General features: G+C 39.9%; 1 long non-coding RNA gene across 1 annotated transcript; it reads left to right on the top strand.

Annotated features, from left to right (window-relative positions):
* The first annotated feature begins 320 nt into the window (after positions 1–320).
* On the top strand, positions 321–8,222 carry LOC145552002 (uncharacterized). Its single transcript, XR_014087929.1, has 3 exons — positions 321–6,762; positions 7,715–7,741; positions 7,823–8,222. It is a non-coding gene; the product is annotated as an uncharacterized LOC145552002 (long non-coding RNA).
* The last annotated feature ends 4,790 nt before the right edge of the window (positions 8,223–13,012 follow it).

The raw sequence follows: 13,012 nt of genomic DNA on the forward strand, positions 1-13,012 counted from the left end.
GATTTGAAGTTTGGTGCAAACTTTTGGAGGGCCACATTTTACATTCACCCATCCAAAGTACGAGACCCAACAAACATGGAGCAAATCAAAATGAAAATAAAAACAACTTTACAAATAAAGCTACTTTGGTGGTGAAAAATATTAAATCACATCAAAAAATAATTCTCTTATAAACCCACAAACACTGATTAGCTATAATTAAGAAAGAAAATAATTATCAAGTTGTATTTTAATAAGTGTATCCCAAAGGTTGTTTTTGGACAGCATTTTTTCCTGAGTGAAGAAAATTCTTAATTACTTTCTTTTGTATTTATAAAAGATTATTTATACTTGAAATTAAAATTTGTTTGCTCTTTTGAAACATGTTGGTGTGAGAAAAAAAGTAGAGAGGGAGACGAATACTTTTTACAGCAGCTGAACTATTGAAGACAGTCAAAGAATGGAAAACTGAATACCACCAAGTTAAGACAACTCCATTCTCAAAACTGTCAGAAATGTTTATAAACATACAACATGTTGTCATATGTGCATTAGATGGCATATCATACAGTATAAATATTTTGGTGTCCATATTATTAGATCATAATCTGTAACAAAAATGTTCCCATTTGGAAAACTAACTGAAAAGCAGAACATGTTGGGTAAATCCAGTCAACTGTTTCGAAAGTAATGCGATGTGAAACATGTCTATTATTACAGTTCAGGTGAGTAATATTTTATTGATTTTCACACTATTCAACAGACCAGGAAGTTACAGACCACTTCCCATCCCTTCACTGTCTTCAGCGAACACATCTGACATCGTTGAGGTTTGCTGGCTTACTGTTAACATTAAAACTCTTCTCTACAAGTGAGATATTTACTAATCATACCGTCTTAACAGAACTCCATTTGAAAAAAAAAAAAAGTCCACCTATCCCCTTAAGTACCATTCTCGCACTCTAAATGCGAGAGTCTAAATCGGGTCAGCCAGAGGATAAGCAGGATGGAAGGTCATCAATGTGCTGTTGTCTTAAAGCTGTTCTTATTTGGATTACAACACAGCAGTGGTCACAAATACTTTGTAAGTGTATGGGTCTGTATGTGTCCACCTTGCATCCCCTGTAGAGCTTTCTGATCTGCAGAGGCTTTGGTGGATAAAAGGAAGCGGGATTTGTGACATTTGTTGAACGTTCCAACTGTGGCCTGGGGAGCTTTTTAAATAAGTGCCTCTGGTTGTGTTCTTTGGTTTATCTCTGTGTTAACCCTCTTTTGTCTCAGCAGGGGCCCATATTTGGTCTGATTAGCAAATGTTACAAAAGAGGGTCAGGTGGTGGCAGGAGATCTCTCTTCAAAGCCATGTCATCATGTGAAATGCTCCTTCTTTCACCTTTCCATGGTGAGATTAAACTTTTGACCCAATGATCTACTTTTATCTCTCTGTTGGTCATACTAAGATGTCTTCTGGTCACATTTTCTTTACTTTTATGTAACATTTATGCCTCTAGACCAAATCAGTCTCAAATAAGTCCATCCCGGATTATTATTTTGGTGTAGATTTAATACGATCTCTGACAAATATTTTAAGATGTCAGAGGAATTTTGTCTGATTATTTTCAAAATCTTTTTGAATCTGGCCCCGGTGGCCGGGGTAAGATGTCCTCTGGTCCCTAAAACCTTTAGATCTAATGGTGGACCATTTTGCTCACAATTAATAGAGCCCCCCACGAGACCAAGAGCCTATAGACTCATGGAAAATACTGAAGCACCCCTTCAGGCAGCCAGCTAGACGTGGCTTTCTTCCCCGTCACTCACATTTGCCGTAATGGCACGAGAGCCTCGCTGGCTATTCCCAAACGTGGTGTGTTTGGATGAGTGTGTGTGTGTGAGAGAGGGAGAGAGAGAGAGAGAGAGAGCCCACTGCCCCAAGCATGTCTCATTTCAAAGTGCTGTCACTCCTTGCTTCCTGGCATCTATTAACATCCACCATTATCATGCTAATCTACATTGTATGATTACATAAAGTAATTTATGCACACTTCTACACAGAGACTATAGTTGAATGTTTAAAAAAAAAAACATTGCACAATTTTTGACATTTTTTCTGTTATGTTTTACTTGTGCTTCTTTTTTATGACTTTGCTTGTAAATTGTCCCATCAAAGGTTTCAGTGTCCCTACCTGGTGAGAAAATTATAGCTCACATCGCAAACTGAGCCATGCTGCTTTGTTCATGAGGAGAGGACTTTCCCGGCTGTTCTCTTCAGCTCCATATCGGAAGTGGCAAAAATGTGTTTTGTGCTGAAAGTGGAGGGCAAGAGATGAGCTCTCTTCCTCATTTATTCACAGCTAGTGGACTAATTAGGAATGCAGAAGGCTGTTAAATTAAAACTGAATTGCACTTATTAACATTTTAACTACCAACCCCACCCTCTTTAGACACTAAACAAGGACAGTTTCAGCTCTAATATGCCTGAAGAATCCCGCTGAGGCGACTCTTTATGCAACTCTAAAACAAAAGACGTTCCTTAAAGTAAAATCTCCCTTTTGTTTAAACAACCGAGCACTTAACATTCTGCGTTACATGCCGAGGCTCCCTGCACGCTGTCAGGAGATGCACCACCAGAGCTTCTCAAACTCTCTGCTTAATGGAACGCTATTTGTGGTCAGATTGGATGGCTAATGGTGGTCCCTTTGAGGGTAACTCTCCAAATTAAATAGCATGGATTCACATCTGTCAGACAAAACCAGGAGGCTCTTTGTAATCAATGACCCAAACCAATGGGGCTCCATGGGGGGGCACCTCTGCTACGAAGGCAGAGAGCATAAGAAGCCACTGGGGATGGAGGCGACTCACCTGCCCTAACCGAAGCAAACAAGAACCGGAGGAAGGAGCGCCAGCAGGGTTAATGTACATTTATAGAATGGGTCAAGCTGCTTCAGCCAGTCGCTGATTTATAATGCAGGATTGCAATGTGACTAAACTGTAAAGGGAATTCTTGTTTTTCTGTGCAAACATTGCCGTCGGTGTTGTGTTAGAACGTCGAACCCCATTAATTTTATCACTCCCCCTCTCTTGTTTCTCTACGTCTCTAAATTTTGTTTGGAGGAGAGACTAGCGAGACCTCCCGCTGTTGTGGAGAATTTCCTCTCGTTGTTAATTTTCCCCGCTCCATATGGCGCCGCAGACACTTCACCTGCAGGCTGTGGCAGGCTGTAGCAGGCCGCGTGGCAGCCAGAAGACGTCCTCGGGCTCAGGCTGTCATTTACGCAGGCCCGTGCATCTGTCTGAGCAGAAGAGAGCACAGCAGAACAGAGAGAGTTCTTACCTTCGCCTCGCAGCCTGGATCCGACGCTCCTCGTCCGATTTAATCAGATTCCTAAATATCCTTTTACAGCCTGACACAGGATAAAATCGACACAATTCTTTGATTTATTTATTTTTTTTTAGAATTCTGTCTATTTGGTGCTTTTAAGAAAACAAAAAAGCACTGATTTATTTTCTAAATGTTCTTGTATCGTAATTGCTACATTAGGCTTTTGCAGTCGTGTAACTATCAGATGTCTTTATGCACTCTAAAAACCAAACATTGGCCCCATTTTTCCATGGATTTTCTTAGTTGATACAGCAAGTTTTTAAGACAAAGCTATTAGAAATGTCTGACACTGAGGTTGTAAAGTTACTAAAGTCCTTTTCGTAAGACACAAGATAAAGTGTCAGAGTTTTCTCCAACTGTACGAATCCCCAAGCAGATCCAGATGCCTCTTCCCTGATCTTTTGCTACACACTGTTTGTCAGCTGGCTTAACTATGGCCACTGTACACTTTTATCTCAAGCACAACAAAAATAAATTTGTGCGATAATTTTCCTAACTTTTTTCAAGGTCAGGTAAAACCTTCGTGGCTGAGAAATTAAATCACTGTTTTGCTGTAGCTGAACAGATAGCCTGATTGATTAGCTAACATAAACTTGTTGTATTCTCATTCTTACTTTACAAACAGCAAAATACTAAATTTAGCAAGTAAATTTATGGAATGATTTTTTTTGTCTGTGTTTCATAAGAAAAATAACAATAAATTTGGTATTAAACTTATAACTATTAAACCATTATTTTATATCTATATGTGCCATGAGAATCTCCCACCAGCCGATGCCTATGCCGAAATGTGCATCGCGTCTGTCAGTCTGTCTACGTGTCTACGTGTTTGTGTGTGTGTGTGTGCGTGTGTGTGTGTTTTCAGGGGCCTTGGAGTTCGCCTATGGCAGATCCACGGAAGAGAGGGTTTCATCCTGGTTTGTCATTGATTAGAGAAGGGTCTTTAATTCCTTCCCACCCCATGTTGTGATTCATTTGCATTTTGTGTCAGGAGGTAATGGAGTTTTGCTCCACGGTTTGCTCTGAAAAATCTTGAAGATGTGGCCTAATGTGTATGCAGCCGCTAGCAAAGAGCTTTCTGATTGATTAAGTCTGTTGCGTCGGCTCATTTTTTTCCCCTCCTTTCTTTCTCGTTTTTGATTGGACTACATGCTTCATAAATACTTGCGTGAGAATAGATATAAGACTTAAAAATACATGTCAAGATGATTATTAGACAAATTTGTAAAAAATAAAATTGCTACTGCTGTTTGTATTTTGATTTTGATACATATGCTGCTTAATAGCCAAGCTCTTGTAGCTAAAGCCAACTGTAGCTTCAAATCAGCCAGTGTCAGTTTTTGAAATGAGTGATATGGCTCTGTGCCCAGGGCAGAATGACTTTGTGTAGTGAAAGGTGCCATTTGTTGTTGTACATTTTGTACTGACCCTGCTCTAAATTATACCTGCTAGTAAAGACGGTTATTATTTGCCTCCTCATAGCTCACTGTAAGGAACTGACTTTATATAGTTTCAATAAGATGCACCATCTGGAGGTGAAGGGTCAACCAGCCCAAACAAGAGAATAAGAATCAAAGAGAATAAGAAGGAGCATTTTACTAAATTTTCAGATAATAAAATGCAACTGAATTAAATTACCCATTAGATTTTAAGCATTTTTATGATCATGTCAACAGTTAAATCATACGCCACTACAGCAAAATAATAAACTGAGACACAAAAGTTCAGCCCAGATTATAAGTGTCGTGTATCTTGAAATAAAGAAACGCAGATAGAATTTCTAGCTGGAGTTATCTGATAGGAATCTCATCTTATTCTGTCTGGAATGGGATTTGAAGTTAGGAAAAGCACCGTTACACTTGGATTGGCTTGAGTTTTTAATTTAAGGTTGTTTATTTTTGAGCAAAGATTTGAAAATATTGGAAATAAATATATGTCACTGTTTGGCATGTCATGTTGTGGGTCGGGGTTAAATCTGTGTGCAAAACTTTCATGACTCCACAGAGAAGCAGAGTGGATTCCTGTAAATTGCTTCAAACTTGTTTGAAAGTCAGCTGGGCATCAATCAGGGCAAAAGAGGAGAAGTGTGGGCATTTCATCTGTACATTTACTCCTGGTCTGCTCTATTCATACAGGAAAAATAAATATCTTTGCCACAAAAATGTACAAGGAATCCACAAAACTCCAGTATCTAAAACAACCTGCGCTCACACCTATTTATTCATCCAATTGAATTTCTATTATATTAAAGTGCGGCATCAGCACTCAATCACTTATTGTGAGATGTGACTCATTCATCTGATAAATATGTAAATTGAAAATGTTTTATAGTTGATAGCCAGCAATAATCTCATTTGGAGGACTTAACACAAATTGGATGAGAAAGTGCAGCTCATAACAGTTAGCAATGAGTGAATTCATGTCTGAATTAAAAAGAAAATGAACAGGGGACAGAACTCCTCTCTTTTTTTTTTCTTCATTATTACAAATGTTAATGAAAAAATGTTATTGACTTGAACAAATGGAGAATACACCTGGAAATGTATATTAAAACCTCACTTTCCAATTTCTCTCTCTGTGTAGTTTGCAATTATAGTTATTTCGGCGGCAGTGGGGGGAATTAATTTTCCGTGCAGACTGATAACACGAGCGGCGTAAGGAGAATGGATATTGTGCAGGATGGGGGGTCTCTGGGTATTTACAAGGTGTGGAGGGAGCAAAGCTTTATTTAATTGAGAGGATGAATCAATAACAGCTGCGGCGCTTTTGTCGGACAAGGCCTCGCGAAATGAGCAAGTGATTTAATGTGGACAATCTGCAGCCAGACGGACGGCTGATTGAAAATGTTTTCGCTCTCGAACATCACGAGTGGCTTAATGCAGGTGGAGAGCCTCAAAAACTTTTTAGAAACCCAGGAAGACCAGCACTTTCTATTGATTAGAAGGTTTTTTTTTAATTATGGCTTGAAAAGTACCGGGAACAATTTGTCTCTCGATGATGACAAGCTCGCTTGCGGCTTCTTTGTTGCTTGTCGCCTTTTTTGAAATGCGTGAATATTTTTAAATCAAGAATGAATAGTTTCAACGTGTCCTTCTTAATTTGAAGTGATCCATTTTGTTAAAGCCATTACCAAAATAAAAAAATCACTTGCTGTTAATGGCTTCAACACTTGTGTCCTTGTGAGGTTTTTGAAAGTGTTTTTTTTTTTCTTTTCCTTGTTTTAACTTTACAGAAACTCTTTCCATCAGTAAGAAAAGCTCTCAGACATCTCCCCAGTTCAGCTCCCTTTGTTGCCACTGGATTTTTGGTAAATGTTTTCTCAGATCTCACGTATGCATCATTGCTCCCACGCCATCACTGAAATCCTTTCTAGAAAGAAGAAGAAGGAAAAAAAATCAATCTTAAAGGTAAATTAGCCTCCCCTTGCACACTGGCAGGCATCCCAGTATGTAAATTCATGTGCTAATTCACAACATGATTTCATCTGAACTTACAAGCAAATGAGGTTTTAATTGAAAATAAGATTTTCTGCAGAGTCCCTCACAGAAGACGTGCGACGAGGGGGAATGACACTTTTCCCAGATTGTTTTTAAGACACAAAAAAACACTTTTCTCTCTCTCTCTCTCTCTCTCTCTCTCTCTCTCTCTCTCTCTCTCTCTCTCTCTCTCTCTCTCTCTCTCTCTCTCTCTCTCCTTTCAAGCCATTTACAGAACCGTTGTATGTATCTCTATGTTTGCCCACATTCTCCAGCTCCTTGTCCGTGCGGAGAGGACTGGCTATTAGCATTTGTATATTTTCATTATGCTAATGTTGTGTTAGCACATGCCCACAGATTGCCACCACTGGTGCAGTCATTCTGTCTTGCTGAACATAAAGTGGCCGAGTGGGTCATTTTGATTATGACACACTAATTACATATTGCCCCCACCACAAAGAAAATAAAAGGGAAGTCAAAGCAACCCACAGTCTTTAACGATAAGCTTTTATGAGTTGGTCGAGAGAAAATAGGAGAAAAAATCTCTACCTATGGCCCTGACGGCTATGCTGCACACATGCTTCACTGCTTCCCTTTAAACTTCCTAAATTGTGTTTCACAATAAATAGATGCCCAAGCCTTTAACTGCCAGTATTAAATTAGATACCATTAGATGTAATAGAAAAGTCTCCCCCTGTAATATTTTCATAAGAGTTTGAGGCATTTGATTAATCTGACCACATTTTATTGCATTAATGATTTTTTTTTTCCTCCCTTCCACTCTGCTGTAAAGACATCGCATACAGGCTAATGCTGTTTTTTTTTTCCTTCTCCTTCCTCTCTCTCCCTTTTCCCCTCTCTGCTCGCTCTCATTCATCCTCAGCCGTTATTGCAATGCATTGTTGATGAGGTGAGTCGGCGTCTTATGTGCTTTCACTCCTAAAGTCATTCCTAATGGAGTGGAAACCTTATATTTTGTTTCCTAATGAAGCACAGGAGTGGCAGACAGCTCCGCTTGGGCTGTCCTATGGCTGCCTGCAGGTTGAAGCCACCGGGCCGAGCCAAGCAGCTCCGAGGGAGCCAGCAGGAGACGCCAGGCCGGGCCAACACACACCCTGTGCATCAGCTTACACTTTTACAGGCAGCAAAAAGAGTGTGGAGAAAAATCTACGAGGAATAAATAACTTTCTGAGTGGGAGATGGATTTAGATCTCTAGAGTTTTCTCAACTGCAAGTGAAATTCTGCACTGAAATTTTTACTTATGTGCAAGTGTCACAGACAGCTTGATTACAGAAAGCCGTGTGCTTATTAGGACTGGGCTGAGTCTCGTGACGTGACGGCCTCGAGTGAAACACCACAGTTTGAAGGCATTTCTGAAAAAAATAAATAAATAAAATTAAAAAAAAGACATTATCTAATAGATTTAATTTAGAACACTAAGGCAACAACTGACTCCTTTGGTAAGATACCAAGCAAATAAAGCCTTTTTGTGGTCCCTATCTGGTGACTAGATTGGGAGGTTTTCTATGCCAGTTAGTATTTCGCTGTGGGTCCCACTGCCAAAGGTGTTTCTTCACTTCAAGTTATCCTTCTTCTTTGTCTTTTCTGGTTTGCTGGACCCCTCAGTGTTCAGGTTGCTGCTGCCACTACATTTTGTGCATCAACAGCTGGTTGCTGCTGGCATCTTTCTTGGATCGCGTTGTTGGTAACTTAGTCATGCATAGAGATGCCACATTTGACAAACCTTAACTTTGTTAAAATCTTTCTCAGGATGGTCCAGATTTCATGTTTGGAGAAGGAAAGTTGACGTCAAAGAGCATCAGATATATCCTGGCTTTCCGCCAAGTGGTGCACCATCAAAAGATTACCGAAGCCCCCCTATTGAACCAATCTTCTTTTCCAACACTAGTGGAAAAATTGGTGATCCTTTAAAATCTTAAAGCCATCAGGAAAATCAGCAGCACTTTGGTCTCATCCCAAATCATCTTGAGGCTATTCAGCAGAGCAGAGAAGATGATATGGTATAAAATATTTGTATCCTCCATCTGATCATTGGTAAAAAAAAAAATGCATCTTCAATTCCCAAACTAAATAACGTCAAATAAACACTGAATTTTACACTTTTTAGCAGAGGGACTTTTTTTTCTCCAGTAGAAAGCCTAGTGTTTACCTGCTTATCAGATAAACTGTAGCTTTAAATACCTTTAACCTAACAGCAGTGATAAGTGGTGCTTCTTTAGTTTTCACTGAAAGAATGAGCCAATTTGTTTTTTGATAAGAGATGGAAAGCTTGCTGACAGGCAGCGTTCAACAAGTGGAAGAAGGAGGCCACTGCTCTGTTCTCCATACAACTTGAGAACATTTTTGTCACTTTTTTGGGCTTTTCAAGGACTATAAACTGTAGCGAGAGTAGGAAGAGGAATTTTAGTGATTTTGAAGCAAACCGATAAAACCTTGGTATAACCATAATACCAATAACAAAACCATGTCTAGTAGATGAAAATATTCTCTCTCAAGTTTCAGTTTGTCATTTACTCTCTTTTAACATTTTTTTTCTTTTATGTTTAATCCTATGTTGCATGTCGAATGTAAAACAAACTGTAAGTCCATGATAAAATGGCAAACCAACTGGCATTACTAAAAAAGTCTAACAAATTGTAATCTCTAAAGATGTGCTGTGTTGGTATGGATACTGTCTCACTAGAGAACCCATAAAGAGTAGGAAATTATCAGACTGAAGTTGCTAGGTTGACCCAAATGCAGGCGTGATGCAGACAGGACCGTTGTACACCAGAGCTTTTACTGAAAATTCAAAGAACTCACAACAAATGAGCTGGAAGCACCACAGAAGAAGAGCATCTGGAGACATACTGGCTTGACAGCTAGTAACAGGTCAATAGAGTGAATAGAAACCTGGAGGATAACTGCTGACTGATAGCAAACAGGCCACAGCTGTGAAGGAAGAGATGATCTGAAGGAAGGTAAGTGAAGGTAAGTGGAGAAAATGACAAAACACCAGCTGGCAAAACAATAACACAGGCATCATCAGGTAGTAAATAACTATAACAGGAAACATGACGACACACAAAAGTAACCCATAAACACTTAATGACAGTTTGCCTGTCTTAATAGGAAAGCAGCAACACTCTGCTTGATTTGATTTTCAAAAGCTAGCATAACTGTGCTAGTTTTACACCAGCTGCTGTTTTTCAAATTTTTTCTCTTAAGTCCAGATAAATAGTTCATCAGGACTATTTTTTGTATGTGTTTTTTGGTTGGCAGAGGTTTTTCTCATTGTTGTTCCTTTCCAGTTGATAAAACCTAGATAATGATGTTCTGGGTTCTTCTGTGTCTGGATTGGTCGCTGATTTGCTCCTGGTGTCATTTGTGAATAATTCTTCTTTATGTGGTTCGCTGGAGTCAAAAGGCCTTAGAAATGTCAAATAGGTGTCAATGACCACTTTTTCTTCTGTTCTTGAAGTTTTTACGCTGTGGATATTATGTCTCGCTCTTATAAATTGTCTAAGCTTGCTTCCTGTTGACAGGGTTCTGTTCAAATGATTTCTTGATTTTACAGGTCAGGTAGCAAACTGAAGAAAAACACAAATAATATTTTCACATATATCAAGTTTGGTTTGAAAAGCCTTTTTCCCTTGAGATAGTTGATGGTGACAAAATCTACAAAAATCTATAAGAGAGCAAAAACATGTTGCAGAACTGCATAAATGGACGTCAATTAAACTTGTTTGTCTGACAAAGTGCCTTGACATGACCTTTTGTTCTAATTTTGCACTACGTAAATAAACTTAATAAATGAAAACATCAAACTTGGACAAACAAGGTTTCCTCTCATCAAATATGGGTCAGCCATCATCATGACGGTCCTTTTTAAAGTGACATTTGGGCTTAAGCTTTGATTTCCAACACTTCTTTTAAGATATTGACGATGTGGAACAAAGCAGCCAAACAAAAATACAAAGGCCAAGAGTTATCAATTTATATAATGTGAGAATATCATTCTTTTTTTTTTAAATGGCAGAGGTCATTTGTAGTAACGCGGCGTTACTCCTGCTTTACATCCGACATCTGATGGCTTCTTCTGTACCCTCAATGATGAGGCTGCCACTTAACGAGGCCAGCATCTGACTGCTCAGAGCTCTTCAAACTGTAAAAGATACGCCAAACTAAAGCGTGATAGTGGAAGGTCCTTCAGCAGTCATAAATGGATTTGCAAACCCGGCCTGTTCACCATGTGCAACTCGGTTTAAGCAGAGCAGAAGAAGCGGCGAGGCTGTTGCACTCTGAGCTATTCTGAGCTGACGTTTCACAGCAAGGTCACTTTTAAAACAAAATGTCTCCCTCGCTATCTGGGTCACAGCGCATTCTGCTACTTTCTCCGAAACTTCCCTCCTGCCTTTCTTCCGCTGCACCACAGCTTATAATTAAACACACACAATTATCCCAAATTTAATGGGATTTCAGGATCGGGCTTTTATTTAAGAGGTAATGAATAATATTTTAATTGCATATGTAACTGTGAGAACCAAATGTGCTTCTCTCATCACGTGTAATTACTACCACATATTCCTAGTGCGACGTTCTGAGAATGCATTCAGGATCTTTTCCCCTGCATTTCTAAGGTTGATGAGCTGCAGTAATTGTAAAACGACTCAGTGGGTGGAAGTGAGGAGGAATAAGCACACTTGAAACATATGGACATGGTCCTATTGTTTTCTTTTGATGTCTGTAATTAATGATATAATGCATGGCACTGAAGTGGTTTGACCTCTGATACGACGATTATTCAGAGTGTGGCAGCATCAATCAAACTGTGCTTTTCTCAGATCTATTCCTGCGCAGCCCCTCAGGGACAGACGGAGCACCCACTGTATCCTCATTTGTATTCAGCTGACCATGACCTCACTATGAATGATTTAGACATCTATATTTCAAATGTAGTCATGTTCGCCGCTGCTGAAGTTCATATATATATATATATATATATATAAAACTTAAGTGGACGGTTGGCTGCCTCAAAAATAGGAGAAAGAAGTCATTTTCTTCACAGTACTTTGGTGTATTTACTGCTTCTTTGCCTCTGTTCCTCCATTCTGGATACAACTCGTGTCGGGGGAGATGATGTCTCCGTGTCCAGTAATGACAGGCTCAGTGGTGTTATTCAGCCTCTCCGCACCATAATGCGAATGTTTGCCTTTTGGATGGAGGGCTGGCCAGATTGTTTTGGCTATTTAGAAGAAGCGACATGCATCACTGCCCCGCCCGAGGACAGAAGTAGGGGTTGATATCCCACTCCAGCAAACATCCAAGGCCCTCCTTGGGACGGGCGTATTAGAATAAGCTGTTCCATTGTTAATTTAAATGGCTTAATGCATCACTCTGAGGTAACAGACTGATGTGAGCGGCAGAGGAACCCCGAACAAGTAAGAAGGATTGCGATGCCGACGGGTGTTTCTTTAATATCAAATCATATTGAGTCCTGTGTTACTTCAGTTTTTCCAAAGGCAGCTTCCAGGCTATTAGCATAAAGCTGCGGCAGGATTGGTTTGTTCTCTGGTCCTTTAATTTCACCACAGCTCCCAGATGTTAGGTCTTTGTCTCACCACTGATCCCCGGCTGATCTACGATGTTGTCTGCATTCCGCCTGCAGTCCGTTGTGGCTGTGTGTTGTGTTATTGGGTCAGGTGAATCTATCAAGGACAGAGAGTTGGGCAGTTTACACACCAGGGGGATAATTACAGGGTGATTGGTGTCCTCACGCTCTCTGCTCTCACTATCTTTGTCTCCTTCCTGCGAGCTTTGCCCTTACATAAACGCACACAGCATGTGTCAGCTAACACAAATAAATAAAAAAAAGAAGTAAAGCTAGGATTCAGGAGCTCTTACTTGTCCCATCTCTGGGGCCCACTTTTAAACATCTGTGTTTGTTTGATAGAAAACCTGTGCAGCTATTGTTTACAGATGCTTGTGTACTTATTTACACCAGCTCGTTGAGACGAACACAAGAGACCGCAGCCTTGTATTTCTCCAGCAACTCATCCCCCTGCTGTCATTAACCTAACCCACTCACACAGACTGTTCATCACCATTTCACACATATGGATCTCACTCCACCCTGATTCCTCACATCTGCATGTCCTTTCTGGGACGTAAGCTGTCGCT

Source organism: Poecilia reticulata, chromosome 6, assembly GCF_904066995.2.
Source record: "Poecilia reticulata chromosome 6, P_reticulata-male-v2, whole genome shotgun sequence".
NCBI classification, from domain to species: domain Eukaryota; kingdom Metazoa; phylum Chordata; class Actinopteri; order Cyprinodontiformes; family Poeciliidae; genus Poecilia; species Poecilia reticulata.